This window comes from Carcharodon carcharias, chromosome 5 (genome assembly GCF_017639515.1).
Source record: "Carcharodon carcharias isolate sCarCar2 chromosome 5, sCarCar2.pri, whole genome shotgun sequence".
NCBI classification, from domain to species: Eukaryota; Metazoa; Chordata; class Chondrichthyes; order Lamniformes; family Lamnidae; genus Carcharodon; species Carcharodon carcharias.
Window position 1 is genome coordinate 88,346,052 of NC_054471.1, and position 18,545 is coordinate 88,364,596.

An 18,545-nucleotide genomic window follows, 5' to 3' on the forward strand; every position below is an offset into this window, starting at 1 on the left:
TGGTTAGAATGTGGAAATTGTGAACACGGAACATCAGTGAGACAAATATCTTAAATGCTTTCAAAAGGAAAGCAGACAAGTGCACGAAGGAAAGGAACTAGAAAATTTGTTGGAAGGCTGAGATGGGGTAGATGGAATGGGAGGAGACTCTTGCAAAAGAACACACACCAGCACAGACTAGTTGCCGAATGGCCTGTTTCCTTGCTGTATATTCTATGTAATTTTAAATATCCCTCTGAGAAACCTGCATTCCTTCAACTCTGGTTTCTTCTGCATCTCCCCAGCTCCTTTGTGTTACCATTGGTGGTCAGGCCTTCAGTTGCCTAAGCCCTAAACTCTGGAAAACTTCTCCATCTCTCACCCTGAAAAGCTCTGACAGCACAAGAGAAAGAAAGAAAGATTTGTATTTTTTAGCACATTTCACAATCTCTCGGTGGCTCAAAGCACTTTGCAGCCAATGAAAAGCTTCTGAAATGTGGTCACTGGTACAATGAGTAGGAAACACAGCAGCTAATTTATGTGCACAGCAAGATCCCACAAACAGCAACGTAATAATAACTAGATAACCCTTTTTGTGATGTTGATTGGAGGATTAAATATTGGCAGGACAATGGGGAAAACTCTGTTGCTCTTCTTCGAAATAGTGCCATGGAATTTTTGATGTTCACCTGGTTTAATGTTTCATTTGGAAGGAGGCAGTTCCAACAGGGCAGCACTCCCTCAGTACTGCACTGGAGACCATGAAAGAGGGAAATAGAGAGCACACACACCACAGAGAAATATGGAGAGAATTAAGAGCAAAGGGAAAGAGAAGAGAGGAGATCGAAAAAGATGGAGGAGAGACAAACAAGGGAATGATATAAGGGTAGGTGAGAAAGTCTCAAGGGAAGAGAGAGCACACATAAAATAAAGACACACACACAAAGAGAAGAGATGGAGTAGAGACAGACAAACTGCAGGGAAGGAGCAGAGAAAGGAAAGGAAGTAAAAGATGCAGAAGGGACAGTTGTGAAAAATTAGACAGAAAGGAGGCAAGGGTGAGCTGATGAGTTGAAAGCGATAACAAGAAGAGGACAATATATAAAAAAGAGATACAGAATGGAACTTGAGGGAGAGACAAATGATTTCAGACTTTTTGGTACCTGGGTCTTTTGTCACACTCATGTAAGACTAAATATTTTGGTGGAGCTGACTGTGCAAAGTCTGAACAGTATGTAAGTATTTAGAACACATATGGTCATTGTTTAAAGTGTATAATTCTATATACTACTGCCACCTCGTGGACAGGCAGCAGCAAGGGCAGTGAAATACAAGTTATCTGGAAGTATGTCCTGTGTATGAACTGCAGTTTACTGTGCGAAGTACAGAACATTTCAAGTAGCATCACATAATACATCAGTGTTGATCATATTGTAGCACAAAGCAAGTCTGCACAAGTAATATTGTTCCCTTTAGCTGAATTCGAATTGCCCTACGGGGAAATAGCACTGTCGCTTCTCAACAACAAACTCAGCCCTCATGGTAATCATCTCACAAGTCAACTTTTGCTAACTGACAATATCTAGAGTTATCCCCCACCACTCCCCGGCCCAGATTACTGAATGTGGTATTCATTGTCCAGGTTGCAGTTAATTGATCAGCAAAATAAAGAGAAGGGCCGGATTTTCTGGCCAGTGAGCCATTGAAATCTCTGTTCACTTCGGCGGGACTGGAAGAACCCGCCGGCCCGAGGGGCTGCAAAATTCCGGCCAAGGTGTCTGAACAAATTAGCATTTTGGTATGAGTCTTCATCTTGTCGTTGCATTCAAGTGTTGACTATCCATTGTAGCGTAGAAAACATACTGCTGGGTGCTTGCAAACCCGTGACTCATTATTTCATAATCCTTTCAATGTAACCTGAATAGCACATTAACTGCAAGCTAAATAAGCTACAATGAAACCAATAATTAGACAATTAAAAACATTAATTACCAACAGTAATGTAAAGTCTGCACTGACAATTATTACTAATCACATTCATGAAACAACACTGACATTATGTTGCTGACAAGATCCCCACATATCTGATGAAGTTCTGTGCTCCTTGAGAGTTCAGCAGCAGAGTTTGCTGGCTACTGTGTTCAGCAGATTGAAAAGGCACTGGAACCAGTTCTGGGACAGGAAAGAGCTATACCAATGGGTTAGGCTCCAACTGAACGACGATAGGTCCTGTGTCCTAGTGGAAAGGGTGAATAGGGAGGTGGCAAATGCTTAAAACTAGTAAGGGGGTAGGGGGTAGGGAGTAGGGGGTGGGGGGGGTATCCACAAAAAATGTAAACAGCCTACGTGTAAACAAAACAAGACAGGAAAACATAGGAAAGAATGAAGTAAAGGAGGATGTTGACGGGAAAGGGACAAATAGAATTACACAGCAGGAATCTTAAATAAGGCTAGAATACTTAATAAGTATTTTGTATCAGTATAAAGAGAATTGGAATCTGACAAAATATCATTAGGAGCAGAGATAGAAGAAGCTAAAGATAGGATGTAAATTGAAAGGGAGGGGGTACTGAAAAGGCTGGCTATGCTTAGAGTGCATAAATCACAAGATCGGGTGGCTTGCATCTCAGCTTGCTGAAGGAAGTGGGAGTAGAGATTGTGGAAGGGCTTGTCATAATTTTCCAATCTTTCCCAAATATGGGGAAGGTCTGGAGAATTGGAGAGTGGCAATTGTGACACCCTTATTCAAAAAAAGGGTGAAAGGATATTCTTAGTAACATCAATGGTGGTTAAGGTATGAGTAACAATAATCAGGGAAAATATCAACAGGCATTTGGAGAGGTTTGTGTTGGGAAAGCAGCACAGATTTGTAAAGGGAGATCATGTTTGACTAATCTAATTGAATTTTTTAATGAAGTAACAGAGAAGGTTGATGAAGGGAATGTGGTGGATGTTATCTAAATGGATTTTAAGAAAGTGTTCAACAAAGTACCATATAAAAGACTAGTTGACAAAATTCAGGCTCATGGAATAGGAGGGTGTTCTACTGGCTTAAGGAGAGAAAACAGCAGGTTATGGTAAATGGTAATTTTTCAGGCTGGAGGATGGTAGTCAATGGTAGACAAGGGTCAGTACTAGGACCATTGCTTTTATGTGATATGCAAATAACTTGGATCTTGGAATACAGGGTAGAATTTCCAAATTTGCCGATGATACCAAGGACAAGAGGCAAACAGTGAAGATGATGCTAACTGCCTTTTTTTTATTCATTCACCTCCGCTGCGACAGGGCATGGATATGCTCGCAAAATGGGCAGACAAGTGGCAGATGAAATAGAGAAGCATGAGGTGATGTATTTTGACAAAAGAGAGAAAGTGAGGCAATATAGGCTTAATGGCACAGTTCTAAAGAAGTGCAGGCAGCTGGGGGTTCATGTGCATCAAACTTTGAAGGTGACCTATTGAGAGATTGGTTAGCAAAGCATATGGCATTTTGGGTTTCATTAGTAGAGACATCAAGTACAAAAGCAGGGAAATTATGCTGAGCATTCAGTTAGGCCCTAACTCAGAGATTGTGTCCTGTTCTGGTCACCACACTTTGGGAAGGGTGTGAGAGTCCTTGAGAGGGTGCAGAGCAGGTTTACCAGAATGGTTCCAGGGATGAGGGATTTTAGTTTCAAAGTTAGAAGAAGCTGGGGTTGTTCTCCTTGGAGCAAAGAGAGATTGAGGGGAGATTTAATAGAGATGTACAAGATTATGACAGGTACATCTTGTACATCTCTATTAAATCTCCCCTCAATCTCTCTTTGCTCCAAGGAGAACAACATTTTGGGTTTCATTAGTAGAGACAAAGAAAGGCTGTTCCCGTTAGCTGTCTGTACAAAGATTAGTGAACACAGATTAAGGTTTTGGGCAACTGGTGCAGGGGGAATGTGAGGAGGAACTATTTTACACAGTGAGTGGTAACGACCTGGAACTCGCTGCCCACAAGGATGGTACAAGCGGAAGCAAACAATGGTTTCAAAAGGAAATGGGATGGGCACTTGAAGGAAATAAACCTGCAGGACTATGGGGATTGAGTGGTGGAATGGGACTGATTGGATTGCTGTGTGGGGAGGCTGCATGGCCTCTTGGTGAGGTAAATGACTCAATGGGCAGAATTAAATGCCTTTCCCTGAGGCGAGTTAGGAATTGGGTGGGATATTTATTTAGGTGGGAGAATATGGGTGGGGAACCTGTCGCCTTTCCACCTCTTCCCCGATTAAGTCCAGAGAGGGAAGGTTCGTGGACAGCCGTCCCCCTCCAACTCGATTGAGGCCCTTAAGTGGGCAATTAATGTCCACTTAAGGGCCTCATCTCACTGCCAGTGACACTCAACCAGCAGGGGGCAGGACAGTCACCATGCGGGAATCCCAAGAAGCAAACCCTGTTCTGGGGTTGTTTCCCTTATTGTCAAGCACTCCGTGCCTGATCGAGGGAACTGGCACCAGGAAGGAGGAGGGCATGTTGAGAGCCAACCCCTGCTCTTTCATCCATCCGCACCCCCATGTCTCCCCCTGTCCAACCACTCCACTCCCCCCCTCCCCTTGCCCAGCCATTCCCATACCATCCTCCCTCACCTATGGCCTGGATCCCTCTCTGATTCTGGGCCTCTGGTAGGTGCACTGCCAGCAACTACCACCACTCTCCTGGTGGCAGTGACAGGCTGGCAGCTCACTGGGGGTGGGATTTCTGCTCCCATGTTCCTTGATCCCACGGATCCCACAAAAATGTTTTTCTCTAACCTGTTCATGTGGTTTCCCTCATACTTATGTCCTTTTCTATCAACATCTTCAAGTGGCTGTTATTATCTAGATGTTCCCCTACTTTCACTTCTCTTATCTGCTCTGGTTCATTGCTCATTACTAGATCCAATAACAAATCTTGCTTGTTGTGCTTTTTACAGATTGAATTAGAAAGGAGTCCTGTATACATTGTAGATACTCCATTCCCTTATCCCTTTTACCCACCTCATCTGTCCAATTATTATCACAGTTTAATGATGACAGAAAGATAGGTAGGAAAGTGAAGTGTTTTGTCACTTCTTAATAACTTGGATTGCAAAGTACACACACCTATCTGCTTCTGAACCCCAGCTTCCTGTGTAAAACCGGAAGGTACCTTTATTCTTTTTCTACAATACGCCGGGAATTAGCACACCGTATTGGCAGGGTTTTTATAGAGCACTTCTTTTTAACTAAAATATCCTTTTACAAAAACAGTAAATTGTGAAAAGGGCATGAGTTTGAAGAGCCACATAGATAGGCCAAGCGAATGGGCAAACATTTGGCAGATGGCCAGTTAAGTGCCTGACTGGAACTTAACACAGTGAGTCTTCCCCAACAGAAGCGATGTAGGACTCTTGTTGGCTCTGGAGTTGATGGACGAGACCCCATCACCTGCATTAAACTCCACCCGATGACTCAGTGACTGATGTTCCTTAGTTCTAGTCTCCCCCAAAAGGGGAAATATCATATCAGCATCCACCATATCAAGTCTCTTCAGGGTCTTATATGTTTCAATAAGATCACCATTCAATCTACTAAACTCCAATGGGTATTGGCCCATTCTGTTCAACCTTTCCTCATAGGATAACCTCTTCATCCCTGTAATGAATCTAGTGAACCTTCTCTAAACTGCTTCTAATGCACTTATATCCTTTCTTAAGTAAGACGACCAAAAGTGTACACAGTACTTCCGATGTGGTCTCACCATGGCCCTGGACAGCTACAGTAAAACCTCCCTACTTTTATATTTCATTCCCCTTCCAGTAAATGACAAGTGTTTCTGTTGTCCTCCTGGGAGCCTCCTGCCACAGCTGAGTTCTGAGTAGAGCAGTTGTTTGGGAGTCTGGTGTCAGGCGTACAAATGACATGTCCTGGCCAGCGGAGCTGGTTTTGAATGATTAGCACCTCGATGCTGGGCATGATGACATGGGAGAGGATACTGCTGTTGGGCTGCCTTTCTTGCCACTTGATTTGGAGGATCTTGTGAAGCTACTGCTGGTGGTATTTCCCCAGTGCTTTGAGGTGCCTGTTGTCGGTCGTCCAAGTCTCCAAAGCATGTAAGAGTGCGAGGATCACAGCTGCCTGGTGAACCATAGAGAGTGACAGACAGAGACATAGAGAGAGACAGAGAGAGAGAGGAGGGGGAGAGAGAGTGAGGCAGAGCAAGAGGGAGAGAGGGACAGAGAGTCAGAGGCAGATAAAGGGACAAAGTGAGAGACAGAGCAGAAAAAGCAACAGCAAAGGCTCTTTGACCAACAAGCTTAGGACCTCACTGTGTTGGATTTTATGCTCCCCCTTTGGTGTGTTTGAAGATGGGAGGGGCCTGCCCACCACCTTCCTGCCTGCCTCCTCTTTGGGATGAGACAGGGACGGTAGAAGAGTTGGGTGGCTCGCCTGCCCTCGGGCCTATTGAGGCCAATCAATGGCCACTTAAGTGCCTCACCCACCCCTTTGGCAAGGGAGGCCCACGCCAAGAGGGTGAGCAGAACCTACTTTTGGGGGAACATTAGATCCATTGCGAGCACTTCCATTCAAAGTCATACGGGTCTCCCTTAGCCCTCCCCAGCCCCGACCCTGCAAATCCAGCCCCCTTAACCCCCACTCCTCCCTTTCTGGGGCCTGCCAGCTAGGGACCACCGGTGCCCTAAACTTGACCTCAGTCCTGCCTCCATAGCCTCCTCTTCTTCAGGGATTGCCTGTAGTCCCATCAGTGGCCACTGCATGAACCTAGCACTATCAGGACTACAAAGCTGTTAGCCAATCCCTCAGATGGGGGCCGAAATCTTGCCCTGGGCCAAGTAACGCCCTGCTGAGCATCAAATGGCTGCAGGGCAGTGGTTTTCTCATGGGCAGGCTCCTGACTGACTTTTTAGTCAGATGGGTGGGGAACACGATAGCCCACTGATTCAAGCAGAGTCTAAACCAGGATGTAGAAATTAGATGTAAATTATGCATAGAAAGCAAAATAAACACAGAGGAAGAAAGATGGGCTTAAAAAACTGAGAGAGTGAGAAGAGACAGACAGAAACATCCTTTGAAAATTTCAACATTAACTAAATTCTGAAGGAATGGGGCTCTACACACTATGATTAAACTTTCAGTGCCAGAGTTGTTTTTGCCAGTAATTCGGAATGTTCAATATTCCCTTTAAGCTGTATGACCACACAGGAACCCAAAAGTTCCAGTGCAGGCCACACAATAATCAGTCCCACGCTGCAAAAATCTAGCCCAGAATGTACAGCCCAGAACCAGGCTACTCAGGAGAACAAGCGTGTGCTGGTAGTTAAACTCACTCCAGTCTTCTCCCAATAAGGCAATCTGATTTCCTTCTGTAGTAAGAATATGAGAGCTTCACAATCAATCATTTGAAATAATTACTGGCGTGTTCTCCTCTGCGGTGAAGATCAATAGACAATCCCTGCCATATCACCATTAAGACCAACAGAAAAAGTATATTATTGTCAGTGAAACATTGTAAATTAAAATGTTTGACATGATTGTCCACATTTGTGGTGAGCCATTTAAGTATGTTATATCAAAGACTGATAGATTAAACTTTCCAACAAATCCAAAGCAATGGCAAACTAAACTAAGCAATACCTCTGCACATGTTCATTTCTTCAATAACAGCTTGCATTTATATATCACCTTGCATGTAACAAAAAATCCCAAGGTGCTTCATTAGAAGTTATAGTGGCTGGGGTGCCAATCATGTGGCCTGGACAGTGTCGAGCTTCTCGAGTGTTGTGGGTGCTGCACTCATCCAAGCAAGTGGGGAGTATTCCATCACACTCCTGACTTGTGCCTTGTAGATAGTGGACAGCTTTGGGGAGTCAGGTAGTGAGTTACTCGCCGCAGGATTCCTAGCCTCTGACCTGCTCTTGTAGCCACAGTATTTATATGGCGGGTCTAGTTCAGTTTCTGATCAATGGTAACTCCCAGGAAATGTTGATAGTGGGGGAATTCAGCAATAATAATGCCATTGAATGTCAAAGGGGAGATGGTTAGATTCTCTCTTAATGGAGATGGTTATTATCTGGCGCTTGTGTGTATGAATGTTACTTGCCACTTATCAGCCCAAGCCTGAATATTGTCCAGGTCTTGCTGCATTCGGACATGGACTGCTTGGAGTCGCAAATGGTGCTGAACATTGTGCAATCATCAGCGAACATCCCCACCTCCGACCTTATCATGGAGGGAAGGTCATTGATGAAGCAGCTGAAGATGGTTGGGCCTAGGACACTACCCTGATGAACTCCTGCAGTGATGTCCTGGAACTGAGATGATTGAACACCAACAACCACAACCATCTTCCCTTTGTGCTAGGCATAACTCCAACCAGCAGAGGGGTTTCCCCTGATTCTCATTGACTCCAGTTTTGCTACGGATCCTTGATGCCAAACTCGGTCAAATGCTGCCTTGATGTCAAGGGCACTCTCACCTCACCTCTTGAGTTCAGCTCTTATACCAAGACTGTAATGAGTGGCCCCGGCGGAACCCAAACTGGGCGTCAGTGAACAAGTTATTGCTGAGTAAATGTCACTTGATAGCACTGTTGATGACCCCTTCCATCACTTTACGGATAAACGAGAATAGGCTGATGGGCCGGTGATTGGCCGGGTTGGATTTGTCCTGCTTTTTGGGTACAGGACATACCTGGGCAATTTTCCACATTGGCAGGGAGGTGCCAGTTTTGGAACAGCTTGGCTAGGGGCACAGCAAGCTCTGCAACACAGGTCTTCAGCAGGATCGGGGAGTGGTGGGTACAGACAGTGTCAATCACCGAGGCCCCTGCTCTGGGGTCCAGGGCTCATTGGCTGAGTAACCTGTCATTCTGGATGGTCAGTGTCCAAAGTAGCCAATCAGACATGTAGACCATAATAAAAACAGAAAATGCTGGAAAAGTTCAGCAGATCTAGCAGCATCTGTGGAGAGAGAAACAGAGTTACGTTTCGAGTCCAGGTGGTAAGTGTGGGCGAGATTCCTGGTCAGCCATGTGATGGAAAGAACATTGGGGCCTCTACCATCAGCATTCATAGCTCCAGACTACAACATGCATGGAAAAGTGGCTCGACCTGTCCCACCCCCACCTCCAGGCAGGCTGCAAAACGGGAGTCATGTTTTTCTTTTTTAACTGTGGGACCTAGGTTTAAACATAACTGGTAAATATCAACTCTCTAATACCTGCCATGGTCCACAGAGAAATGAGTTCAGACAGCTGGATCAATCTGTTGTCGTAGATTCAATCAACAGGACATAATTTGGAAATAATTGGCTCTAGATTGTTCCTTCTCATCCAATAGGAAAGAGACCACAAAGAAATCTGATGCAGAAATTGAACTGTCACTCTGCAGGAGTGACTGTGCTTTCATGTAGAGGTCGAGGGAGCTCTCTATCTAACATTATACAGTACCTGACTTGGGTTGCACCTCTGGAGCCTTCTCAACTTGGTCAGGTGTTCTTTGCTTTCCCACCTCCTCATATCCACATTTCACAATCATTTCCTTTATATCTCTCAATATTGCCTCCTTTTTTTAAACCATTCTCACTTCTGAAATGTAATCATCTCCTGGACTCCATCTAATCACAAACCATTATTTCTTTGTTCACCATCCCCATCTCCTGAGGATTCAAGCTCCATTCCGGAGACTTGATGACATATAAATCTAGGCTGACCCTTCAGAGCAGGACTGAGGGAATGCTCCTCAAAATGTGTTAAATAAAGGTAGGTGTAAAAGATTCCATGGTTACTACTGAAAGAAGAGAAAGGAATTCTCCTGGTTGTCAGGCTAACATTTATTCCTCAACCACCAGTCACAGATTATCTGTTCATTTTCTCATGGTGTGAAATTGACATTTCCTTCCATTGTAATAGTGGCTGAGTTCAAAAATAACTCTCTAGCTGTGAAGGTCCTCAGGTCATGAAAGGTGCTATATAAATGCAAGTCCTTTTTTTGTTAATCTTGAATTGAAAAAGGAAAAGTAATTCCATTGCCAGCCTTTGTTTATTACATAAAAAACATGGTTTATCTATTGATTTGACCTTAGCAAGGAAATACATATTCACTTTTATTAGTTATGTGTGGTGCACCACTTTTAAATATGGTCAGAAAATTCTGCAGACACATAGGGGAGGATTTTCCTCTCGTCAGGTCGGTGTGGCAGGTGGGCCTGGGAGCGGCCACACAACAAACCGGCGCCCGCTATTGGGTCCCAACTGCAATTTCATGCTGGCTGGCCAGTTAACGGCCAGCCAACGTGAATTGTGCCTGCCGACCAAAATGTTGCATGAGTGCTCGCTCACGTTGGGATGCTCGCCAGACGTCATCATACGGTATTTTTCTCCCATTCGGGTCAGACGCATGCCCACTCGACGAGAGAAAAATTCTGCCCATACAGATTTATTGGATAGGTGTAGGAACGTGTCAGAGTTAAATCATGAATTTTAAACCTGACTGGGTGGAAATGGTTGCTGAAATGAAAGGCATCAATATCGTGCTAAACTCCTAAACAGGTTAAACCCCTGAAACTCTTTGGAAGGAGATTTCAAAATAAAGATGGTTACATTCAGCTGTCAAATGCTTTCAGAAAAATGACAAATTAAGAAAATCTAAAGGGTCTTTTAAATCACTTTTAACTGTCAATTTAAAATAAGCATTTTTCAGTTATTTATAGCATGAAACATTAGAAGAAAATTAAGGCAAAAATGACCAGAGCCCCAAAAATGTCAAAAAAAAAACAATAATCAGTCATTGTTTTCTATATGAGTGAACCTCAGGAAGACATGCTGGTGGCTAATGGAGTATAATTAACGACAATTCACAACCATATGCACCATTCAGTGCTGAGTGGTCCCACAAACAACGGATCAGATCTAAGCTCTGCAGTCCTACCATATCCAGTCGTGAATGGTGATAGACAATTAAACAACTCACTGCAGGAGGGGGCACCACAAATATCCCTATCCTCAATGATGGAGGAGCCCAGCACATCAGTGTAAAAGATAAGGCTGAAGCATTTGCTCCAGTCTTCAGCCAGAAGGCACTTGATACTGCAAAGACTATGGGCCCTGACAATATTCTAGCAATAGTACTGAAGACTTGTGCTCTGAACTTGCCGCGCCCCTAGCCAAGCTGTTCCAGTACCGCTACAATACTGGCATCTACTGGCAATGTGGAAAATTACTCAGGTATGTCCTGTACACAAAAAGCAGGACAAATCCAACCCACCCCATCAGTCTACCCTTAATCATCAGTAAAGTGATGGAAGGGGCCATCAACAGTGCTATTAAGTTTCACATGCTTCGCAATAACCTGCTTACTGATGCTCAGTTTGAGTTTCCCAAGGGTCACTCAGCTCCTGACTGCATTACGGCCTTAGTTCAAAAATGGACAAACGAGCTGACCTCCAGAGGTGAGGTGAGTGTGACTGCCCTTGACATCAAGGCCGCATTTGACCAAGTGTGGCATCAAGGAGCCCTAGCAAAACTGGAGCCAATGGGAAGTTGGGGAAACTCTCCGCTGGTTGGAGTCATGCCTCGCACAAAGGAAGATGATTGTGGTTGTTGGAAGCCAATCAATGACCTTCCCTCCATGATATGGTCAGAAGTGCAGTTGTTCACTGATGAATACAAACGTTCAGCACCATTTGCAACTCCTCAGATACTGAAGCAGCCTGTGTCCACATGCAGCAAGACCTGGACAACATTCAGATTAAGGTAATAAGTGGCAAGTGACATTCATGCCACACAAGTGCCAGGCAATGACCATCTTCAATAAAGGAGAATCTAACCATTGCCCCTTGACATTCAACAGCATCATCGTTGAATCCCCTACTATCAACATCCTGGGGGGTTACCATTGACCAGAAACTGAACTGGACTAACCATATAAATACTGTGGTTACAAGAACAGCTCAGTAATGCACCTCCTGACTCCCCAAAGCCTGTCCACCATCTACAAGGCACAAGTCAAGACTGTGACTGAATACTCTCCATTTGCCTGTATGGGTGTGACTCCAACAACACTCAAGAAGCTTGACATCATCCAGGATAAAGCAGCCAGCTTGATTGGCACCCCATCTACAAACATTCACTCCCTCCACCAACAACACACTGTGGTAGCAGTGTACACCATCTGCAAGATGCACTGCAGCAACTCACCAAGGCTGCTTAGGCAGCACCTTCCAAACCCATGACCTCTACCACCTAGAAGCACAAGGGCAGCAGACAGATGGAAACACCACCAACTGTAAGTTCCTTCCAAGTCACACACCATCCTGACTTAGAACTATATTGCCATTCCTTCTGCACTCTAGCTGTGCCTACACCACATGGACTGCAGCAGTTCAAGAAGGCAGCTCACTACCACCTTCCCAAGAGCAATTAGGGATAGGCAACAAATGCTGGCCCAGCCCAGCGACATCCACATCCCATGAAAGAATAAACAAAAAATTCACATGCACAACTTCCATTTTTCTGGCCTCAATGGCAGTTTGATAATTAATGCTAGTTCCCTTGATCACAAAATACTGTCAGGCTATATACATATTGAAACACATTGATAATATCAGTGAGTGAAAGGTCTATAGAAATTTGACTGTTAGAAGATATACATCACTAACATAGTAAAACAAGTAGTGTTTAAGATTGACTGAAACATGAAATAGTTTGAATTAAGTGTCACAAATTATTTATTGCAAGCAGTGTATGCAGTGAATCTATTTTGTTTATAACATTGTTGCAGCTGGTATCAAGGATTTGTCCAGTCAATGGTAAAGGAAGGACATCATTGCTGAGCTTAAAGAAATCTGCCCATAGAGTAGGGGGTAACCTATTCAGGCAATTAAAGGACTAATTGGGGCCAATGTTCTGAGGCTGACTGGAATTGTTCAGTGGGATCCCTGCAGTGGCTGATGAACAGGGACAACCTCCTGACAACAGACTCAGGGGGCCAGTGCTCCATTTTATAACAACCCACACCAAACCACGCAGCTGACATATCGAGATGGCCACCATGTGGCGGGGTTTCCCTTCCAAAGGAGCAATCTGGCAGCTGTTTCCTCTCTTCATTTTTCAACTTCTTGAAAAGTCCTCAGAAAGTGCCTCCAACTTGATGCATTCTCCCATTCACCTACCTACAGTGGCAGCTCCCACTTCTCATGTTGCAGTTGCTGAGTTTCCTGTGTTGGATGGCCTTCTATTTGCCCTCCAGCCTCGAGGCTCTGCCCTACATTGGATGGGGCTCCCAAAAGCAACCACTTAACTGATCACCTCCTCAGAAATCACCCTTGAGGTCTGACATCAGCATGTGTGGGTTTGCAACCTACATTTCCTGACAGTGGGATCAGGACCCACAAACATAGCATTCCTTGGAATTTAGAAGGTTAAGAGGTGAAGTTTTCAAGATAGTGAAGGCAACAGATAAAAATCATTACCACTGTCTGGGGAGTCCAGGACTAGGGGGCAGAGTCAAATCATTAGAGCCAAATCTTTCAAGAATGAAATTAGGAAACACTTCTTCAGGCAGATTGGTCGAAGTTTGGAATTCTCTTCTGCAAACCGCAAAGATCAAATATAAATGTTAAATCTGTGATTGATAGATTTTTGTTATGATAAAGCTTTAAGGGATATGGACATAGGTACGTATATGGAGTTAGGTCACATATCAGCCATGACCACATCAAATAGTGCAACACATTCGAGGGGCAAAATAGCTTCCTGTGTTGCTACAACAATTTGATTCCTGTACTTGGGGAGTTCTCCTTTTTCCTCCTAAACATGTTCCTTTGACATTTCACTGCCTCAACAGAGAGAAATCCCACCTTCTCATCATCAAACTATTTGTGTGTTAGGCTGCTGCTGTCTTTTCTCATCATTTCCCTCTTTACGCATGTCGATTTGCACCCAATTATTTCAATGATATTCGCATCATTGTGCTGCTATTTGCATCTTGGTCCAATTGCTATTTCGCAGCCAAACTCATTTTCTCTTCCACGCATTCTGACCTCAGCAACGAGCTTTCGCCTTTCACTTTGCTTTCTTGTGGAAACAACTCTAATTTGTGTTTGCAAAAGCTGTGGTTTATATATATGTGAACAAATACACAATTTTATGCATCTTTCAAAGATAGTGACAGAATCACACAGCTTCACATATGGTGTTTGCACATGATAATCAAACATCCGTTTTCTCTAGTTAATTAAAAACTCAATTACCAAGCAACAGTTCACAAACAAGAGCAGGCAAAGTAGGAAAAAAATTATTCACTGATTCAATGATGATGTAAATGGAAAATGGTATTTATTTTAATTTATAAAATGAAGAGAAAACTTGTATTTATATAAAACCTTTCATGACCTCAAAACGTCCAAAAGCACTTACTAACTAATGAATTACTTTTGAAAGGTTAGAAATGCAACAACCGGTTTGCACACAAGGCCCTGCAAATAGCATTGAGATAAATGAGCGGATAATCTGTTTTAGTGATATTGTTTGAGGGGTAAATATTAATTAGGACACCGCAAATAATTTCCATGCTCTGCTTACAGCACCTCAATTGTCAATATGAGCTACGAGTCAAAATGCTAAAGCCAAATCTTTACCATATGGTTTTAAATGTTGTGAATACAGAGAAGGTCAGTCAGGATATAAAAGCTAATATTTTTAGCTCATACTGCATATTCAGTTTTTGTTTAAAATGTACAATATTTGAACTTCTCTTGTTTTTAGATTTTTTTTACATAAAGCTTGGTTCTAATGATTTCTGGATGATGCTTTCACATCTCTAGAAATGAACCCCAGCACTGAATAATTCCAGCTTTGTAGAGTGCAAATATTGAAAACGTGTGATCATTCACATTGAGATGAGACACACAGGGGGGAATCTTTTGGTCCCACTAGCAGTGGGAAGTGTGGCAGCCGGGGGAACTTAATTTGTGGGAGGCCAAAAATCAGTTTCCCGACGGCAGGATAGGGGCTTAAAAAGCGAGCTAAAGATGGGTCGCGCTTCCCGGCGAACAATGTCGGGAAGCCCTTTCGCATTCATTAGCATCTCATGCATGCTCATTAAAAGGCCAGCTCGCGGAATTAAGTTCATCTTCCAAGTTAAGTTCCCCTCCAGCGAGAAATTTGAATGTTCACTTTTATGACTATATATAAATGGCGTGCACCTGGTGAGCAGCCTTGGAGTGTCCAAAGCCTCCGGGGTGCCTGACAGCACCTCCTGGCTCCTTAAGGAGAAGGGGCACCTAGCGGGATGTCTCCTTAACCTAGCCACTGCTACAACGCAGCCATGGTTAGAGTGAATGAGTGCAGGCCCAAGAGCATATCTGGCAGCCACTGTGCACTCTGCTGGACCTGGGTCTCCAAGGAGACTGCCACCATTTCCATGGTGTCAGCAAAGGAGCCACGACAGCAGGCAGAATGTGGATGGACTCCTACAGCCTTTGGTCCAACCTGCATGTGGCCTCTGGCATCTCTGCCTGATGTTCCCCTGCCTGTCTCTGCATCTCCAGCACGTCTCTTAGTGCCCAGTCTAGAGGCTCGTCATCTGCATGGGGGTGAGCAGAGGCCTGGTTTCCAGCAGTCCTCCAGTGTCAAAGACCTCGGCTGTTACTTCCTCCGCCAGCTGTGGACCCCGTCAGTGATTGTGACCCCGCGCCTATTCTAGAATGAGGTGAGTGTTTCTGTGTTGGTGGAGGGTGCATGTGAGGGTGCATCCTCTGAGGCATCATCCTCAGAGGTGGGTTTGGAGATGAGCTGTGGCTGGTCTCCCTTGTTGGCCTCCCCCTTTTCTGGAATGGAGAATAGAAAGATTTAGTGGATGCCCAGGCAGGCTCCCTTTTCTCTGTGGGTGCATCTGACAACTGCAGACTGGAGGCATCCTCACTGGCTTCCTGGGGGAATCCTGTCTCACCTTCAGCACAGACCTGGTCCTACTCCTCCTCAGCTAGTTCTGTGACCCCTCCTCGAATTTGGATGTCAGGCAGGTCGCCTCTTGGCCCGCTCCCTTCTGTTGTGCGAGTTCTTGTCCTGCGCACAGACAGAAGGATTGATTGTCACTCCAGTGGTTACACGAGCAGTTCAGGAGCATGCAGCCTGTACCAGCTGCTGAGCCCTTCCAAGTGATTAACCAGCTGGATGTCCTGCAACTGACAGAAGATTGACAACATGAAGTGACTGGCATACATTCAGTTCACATGTCCCATCCATTGGTGAGTGCTACAACCCAAACCTCCTGTCTGACGTCCCCATGCATTTGCACACTTACACTGCCTGATACCCTTCTGAGTGTCAGTTTGCAGTGAGTAGTACACTTATCCTGGCCAAATGCAGCAGATCATTTGTCCTCTTCCTGCACTGCAGGGCTGTTGTCCTGTGGGCCCCATGGGCTCTAATCTCCACTGCGATCTCTGCACAGGCCCTTGTGGTCAGATGGGAGGGCCTTCTGGGAAACAGGACTTCCTGCCTTTCCTGGTTAGCCTGGAGGGGGATCTGCAGGGAGGTTTCACTGAACCGTGGGGCCTCACTTGTCTTCTTTGCGACATACTAACTGATCTGGAGAATATGAAGCTCCTGGCCTGCAGTGAGTGAATAACTGTCCGGGTGCTCTTTATCTATGTCGCCAGGACCTTCGACCCAATAAGGTGACAGCAGGGCAGTGACTTCCAATAAGGTGACAGTGGGGCAATGACTTCCTGCCCAGCTCCGCCATGAGATTCGGCTGGCTTCTCATGGATGCAAATGTAATGAGCTGAACAGCGCAAGATGGTGCATGGTCAGCCATCCCACCACCACACCCTCCGTGTCCCCTCACTTCCACTGTCACCACAAAACTTAGACTTCAGAATGGAAGATTCCAGCCAGAGAGCTAAAAAGTAGTGGACAGGTACAAGAATTAATTAAGAACATGATTGGAATGGTTATCTTTGATAAGAAAGCTGAAATACAAAGCGGTGGAAGTTAAATAGAGCTGGACAAATCTGTGGTTCTTTCCTGTCTTGAGTAACTGTTTTCAATTCTGGGTACCACACCTGAAGGAAGGTACATTGACTCTGTCGGGGATGCAGTGCAGATTCATCAGAATAATTCTTGGCCAAAAGAGTTAAATTATGAAGACAGGTTGCACAGACTAGGCTTGTAGTCTCTTCTCTATGGTAGGTTAAAGGATGATCTAATTGAGGTGCTTAAGGTGAGTAGAGAATTCGATGGGTAAGCAATGAAGAAACTATTTCCTCTGGTGGGTGAGTCCAGGACAAGGGGGCATGACCTTAAAATGAGAGCTGGACCATTCAGGGGTGATGTCAGGAAGTACTCCTTGATAAAGGGTAGCTGAAATCTGGAACATGCTCCTCCTAAAAAGCTGTTGAAGCTGGGGTCAGTTGAAAATTACAAAATTGAAATTTACATATTTTTGTTAGACAAGAATATTAATGGCAGAACAGGCTCAAGGTCAGTGTCTGTGTTAGTGTTAGGGTTAGGATTAGGTTTTTTTGTTAGACAAGGATATTAATGGTAGAACAGGCTCAAGCAATGGAATGACCTTCCTTCTGTTCCTCTCAGAGCAAGACGGACACCTTAAATAATACTGTTCTTGTGTTGTGAATTCTGAGGGGAGTAAATTACTTAATGTTCCTTGGAATGAAATTTCTGTGATATTGGCTGTATTAGTCAAGGATGATACATACAGGCACAGTCTGGAGAAAGAGATAATGTGGGAATAATGGGAGCAGTGAAAGGGGGAATGTGATGGGAGTATTTTGGGGATTAAAACAAAAGGAGGGAGCAACCCAGAAAAAAATGGATGTGATCTCGTGTATAGAAAGTAACTCCCTCTTAGGATCAAGGGTGATTTGTTTCCACTCCAGTTCGATGGGTTCTGAGATGGCTGTTAAGTTCAATGGGCGATCTGTAGTCTGCACTGGTGTGTTGCTTTGGGCTGCATTAGAGTGCTTCAGTTGCAGTTTGGTGAGGGAGGGACTTTTAAGGGTTAATTTCTATCTAAAGTGTAATCTTTCTTTAATTTAGCAACTAGCTAAAACTTGCTTTTGGGTTGGGAGAAGGAGAGTTTTAGTCCAGCTTTAAAATAGAGGTTATACAGGCTCTGCTTGCAGCTGCAGCTAGCTGATTAGTTAACTGGCTTAAATAAGTTTTCAGAAGCTAGATTCTGACAGCATAAAAGCAAGCCTTTTACAATGCTGTTTTGTCTGCACTGGAGTGCTGCTTTGGGCTGTATTACAGTGCTTTGATTGGAGTTTGGTGAGAGAGGGAGTTCGCTGAAGAGGGAAGGAGGGATCCTTTCATTTTCTACCTTGCCTCAGTAAGAGAAGAGTGGTAAGTAGGACCTGGTGAGTATTTCTTCTGTCCTTAATATTCTCTAGACTAGAGTTAAGTAAAAGTAAAGGAAGCAATTTAAGGGTAAGTCATGGCAGGGCAGCTCAGCCAAGTGGAATGCTCCTCCTGTGCGATGTGGAAAGTCAGGGCACTTCCAGTGTCCAGGGCGACTACATGTGCAGGATGCAT

General features: G+C 44.5%; 1 protein-coding gene across 1 annotated transcript in view; it reads right to left on the reverse strand.

Moving 5' to 3' along the window:
• rims1b (regulating synaptic membrane exocytosis 1b) overlaps positions 1-18,545 on the reverse strand; it is a 688,681-nt gene that overhangs the window by 285,976 nt on the left and 384,160 nt on the right. The gene's annotated exons all lie outside the window — the stretch shown is intronic.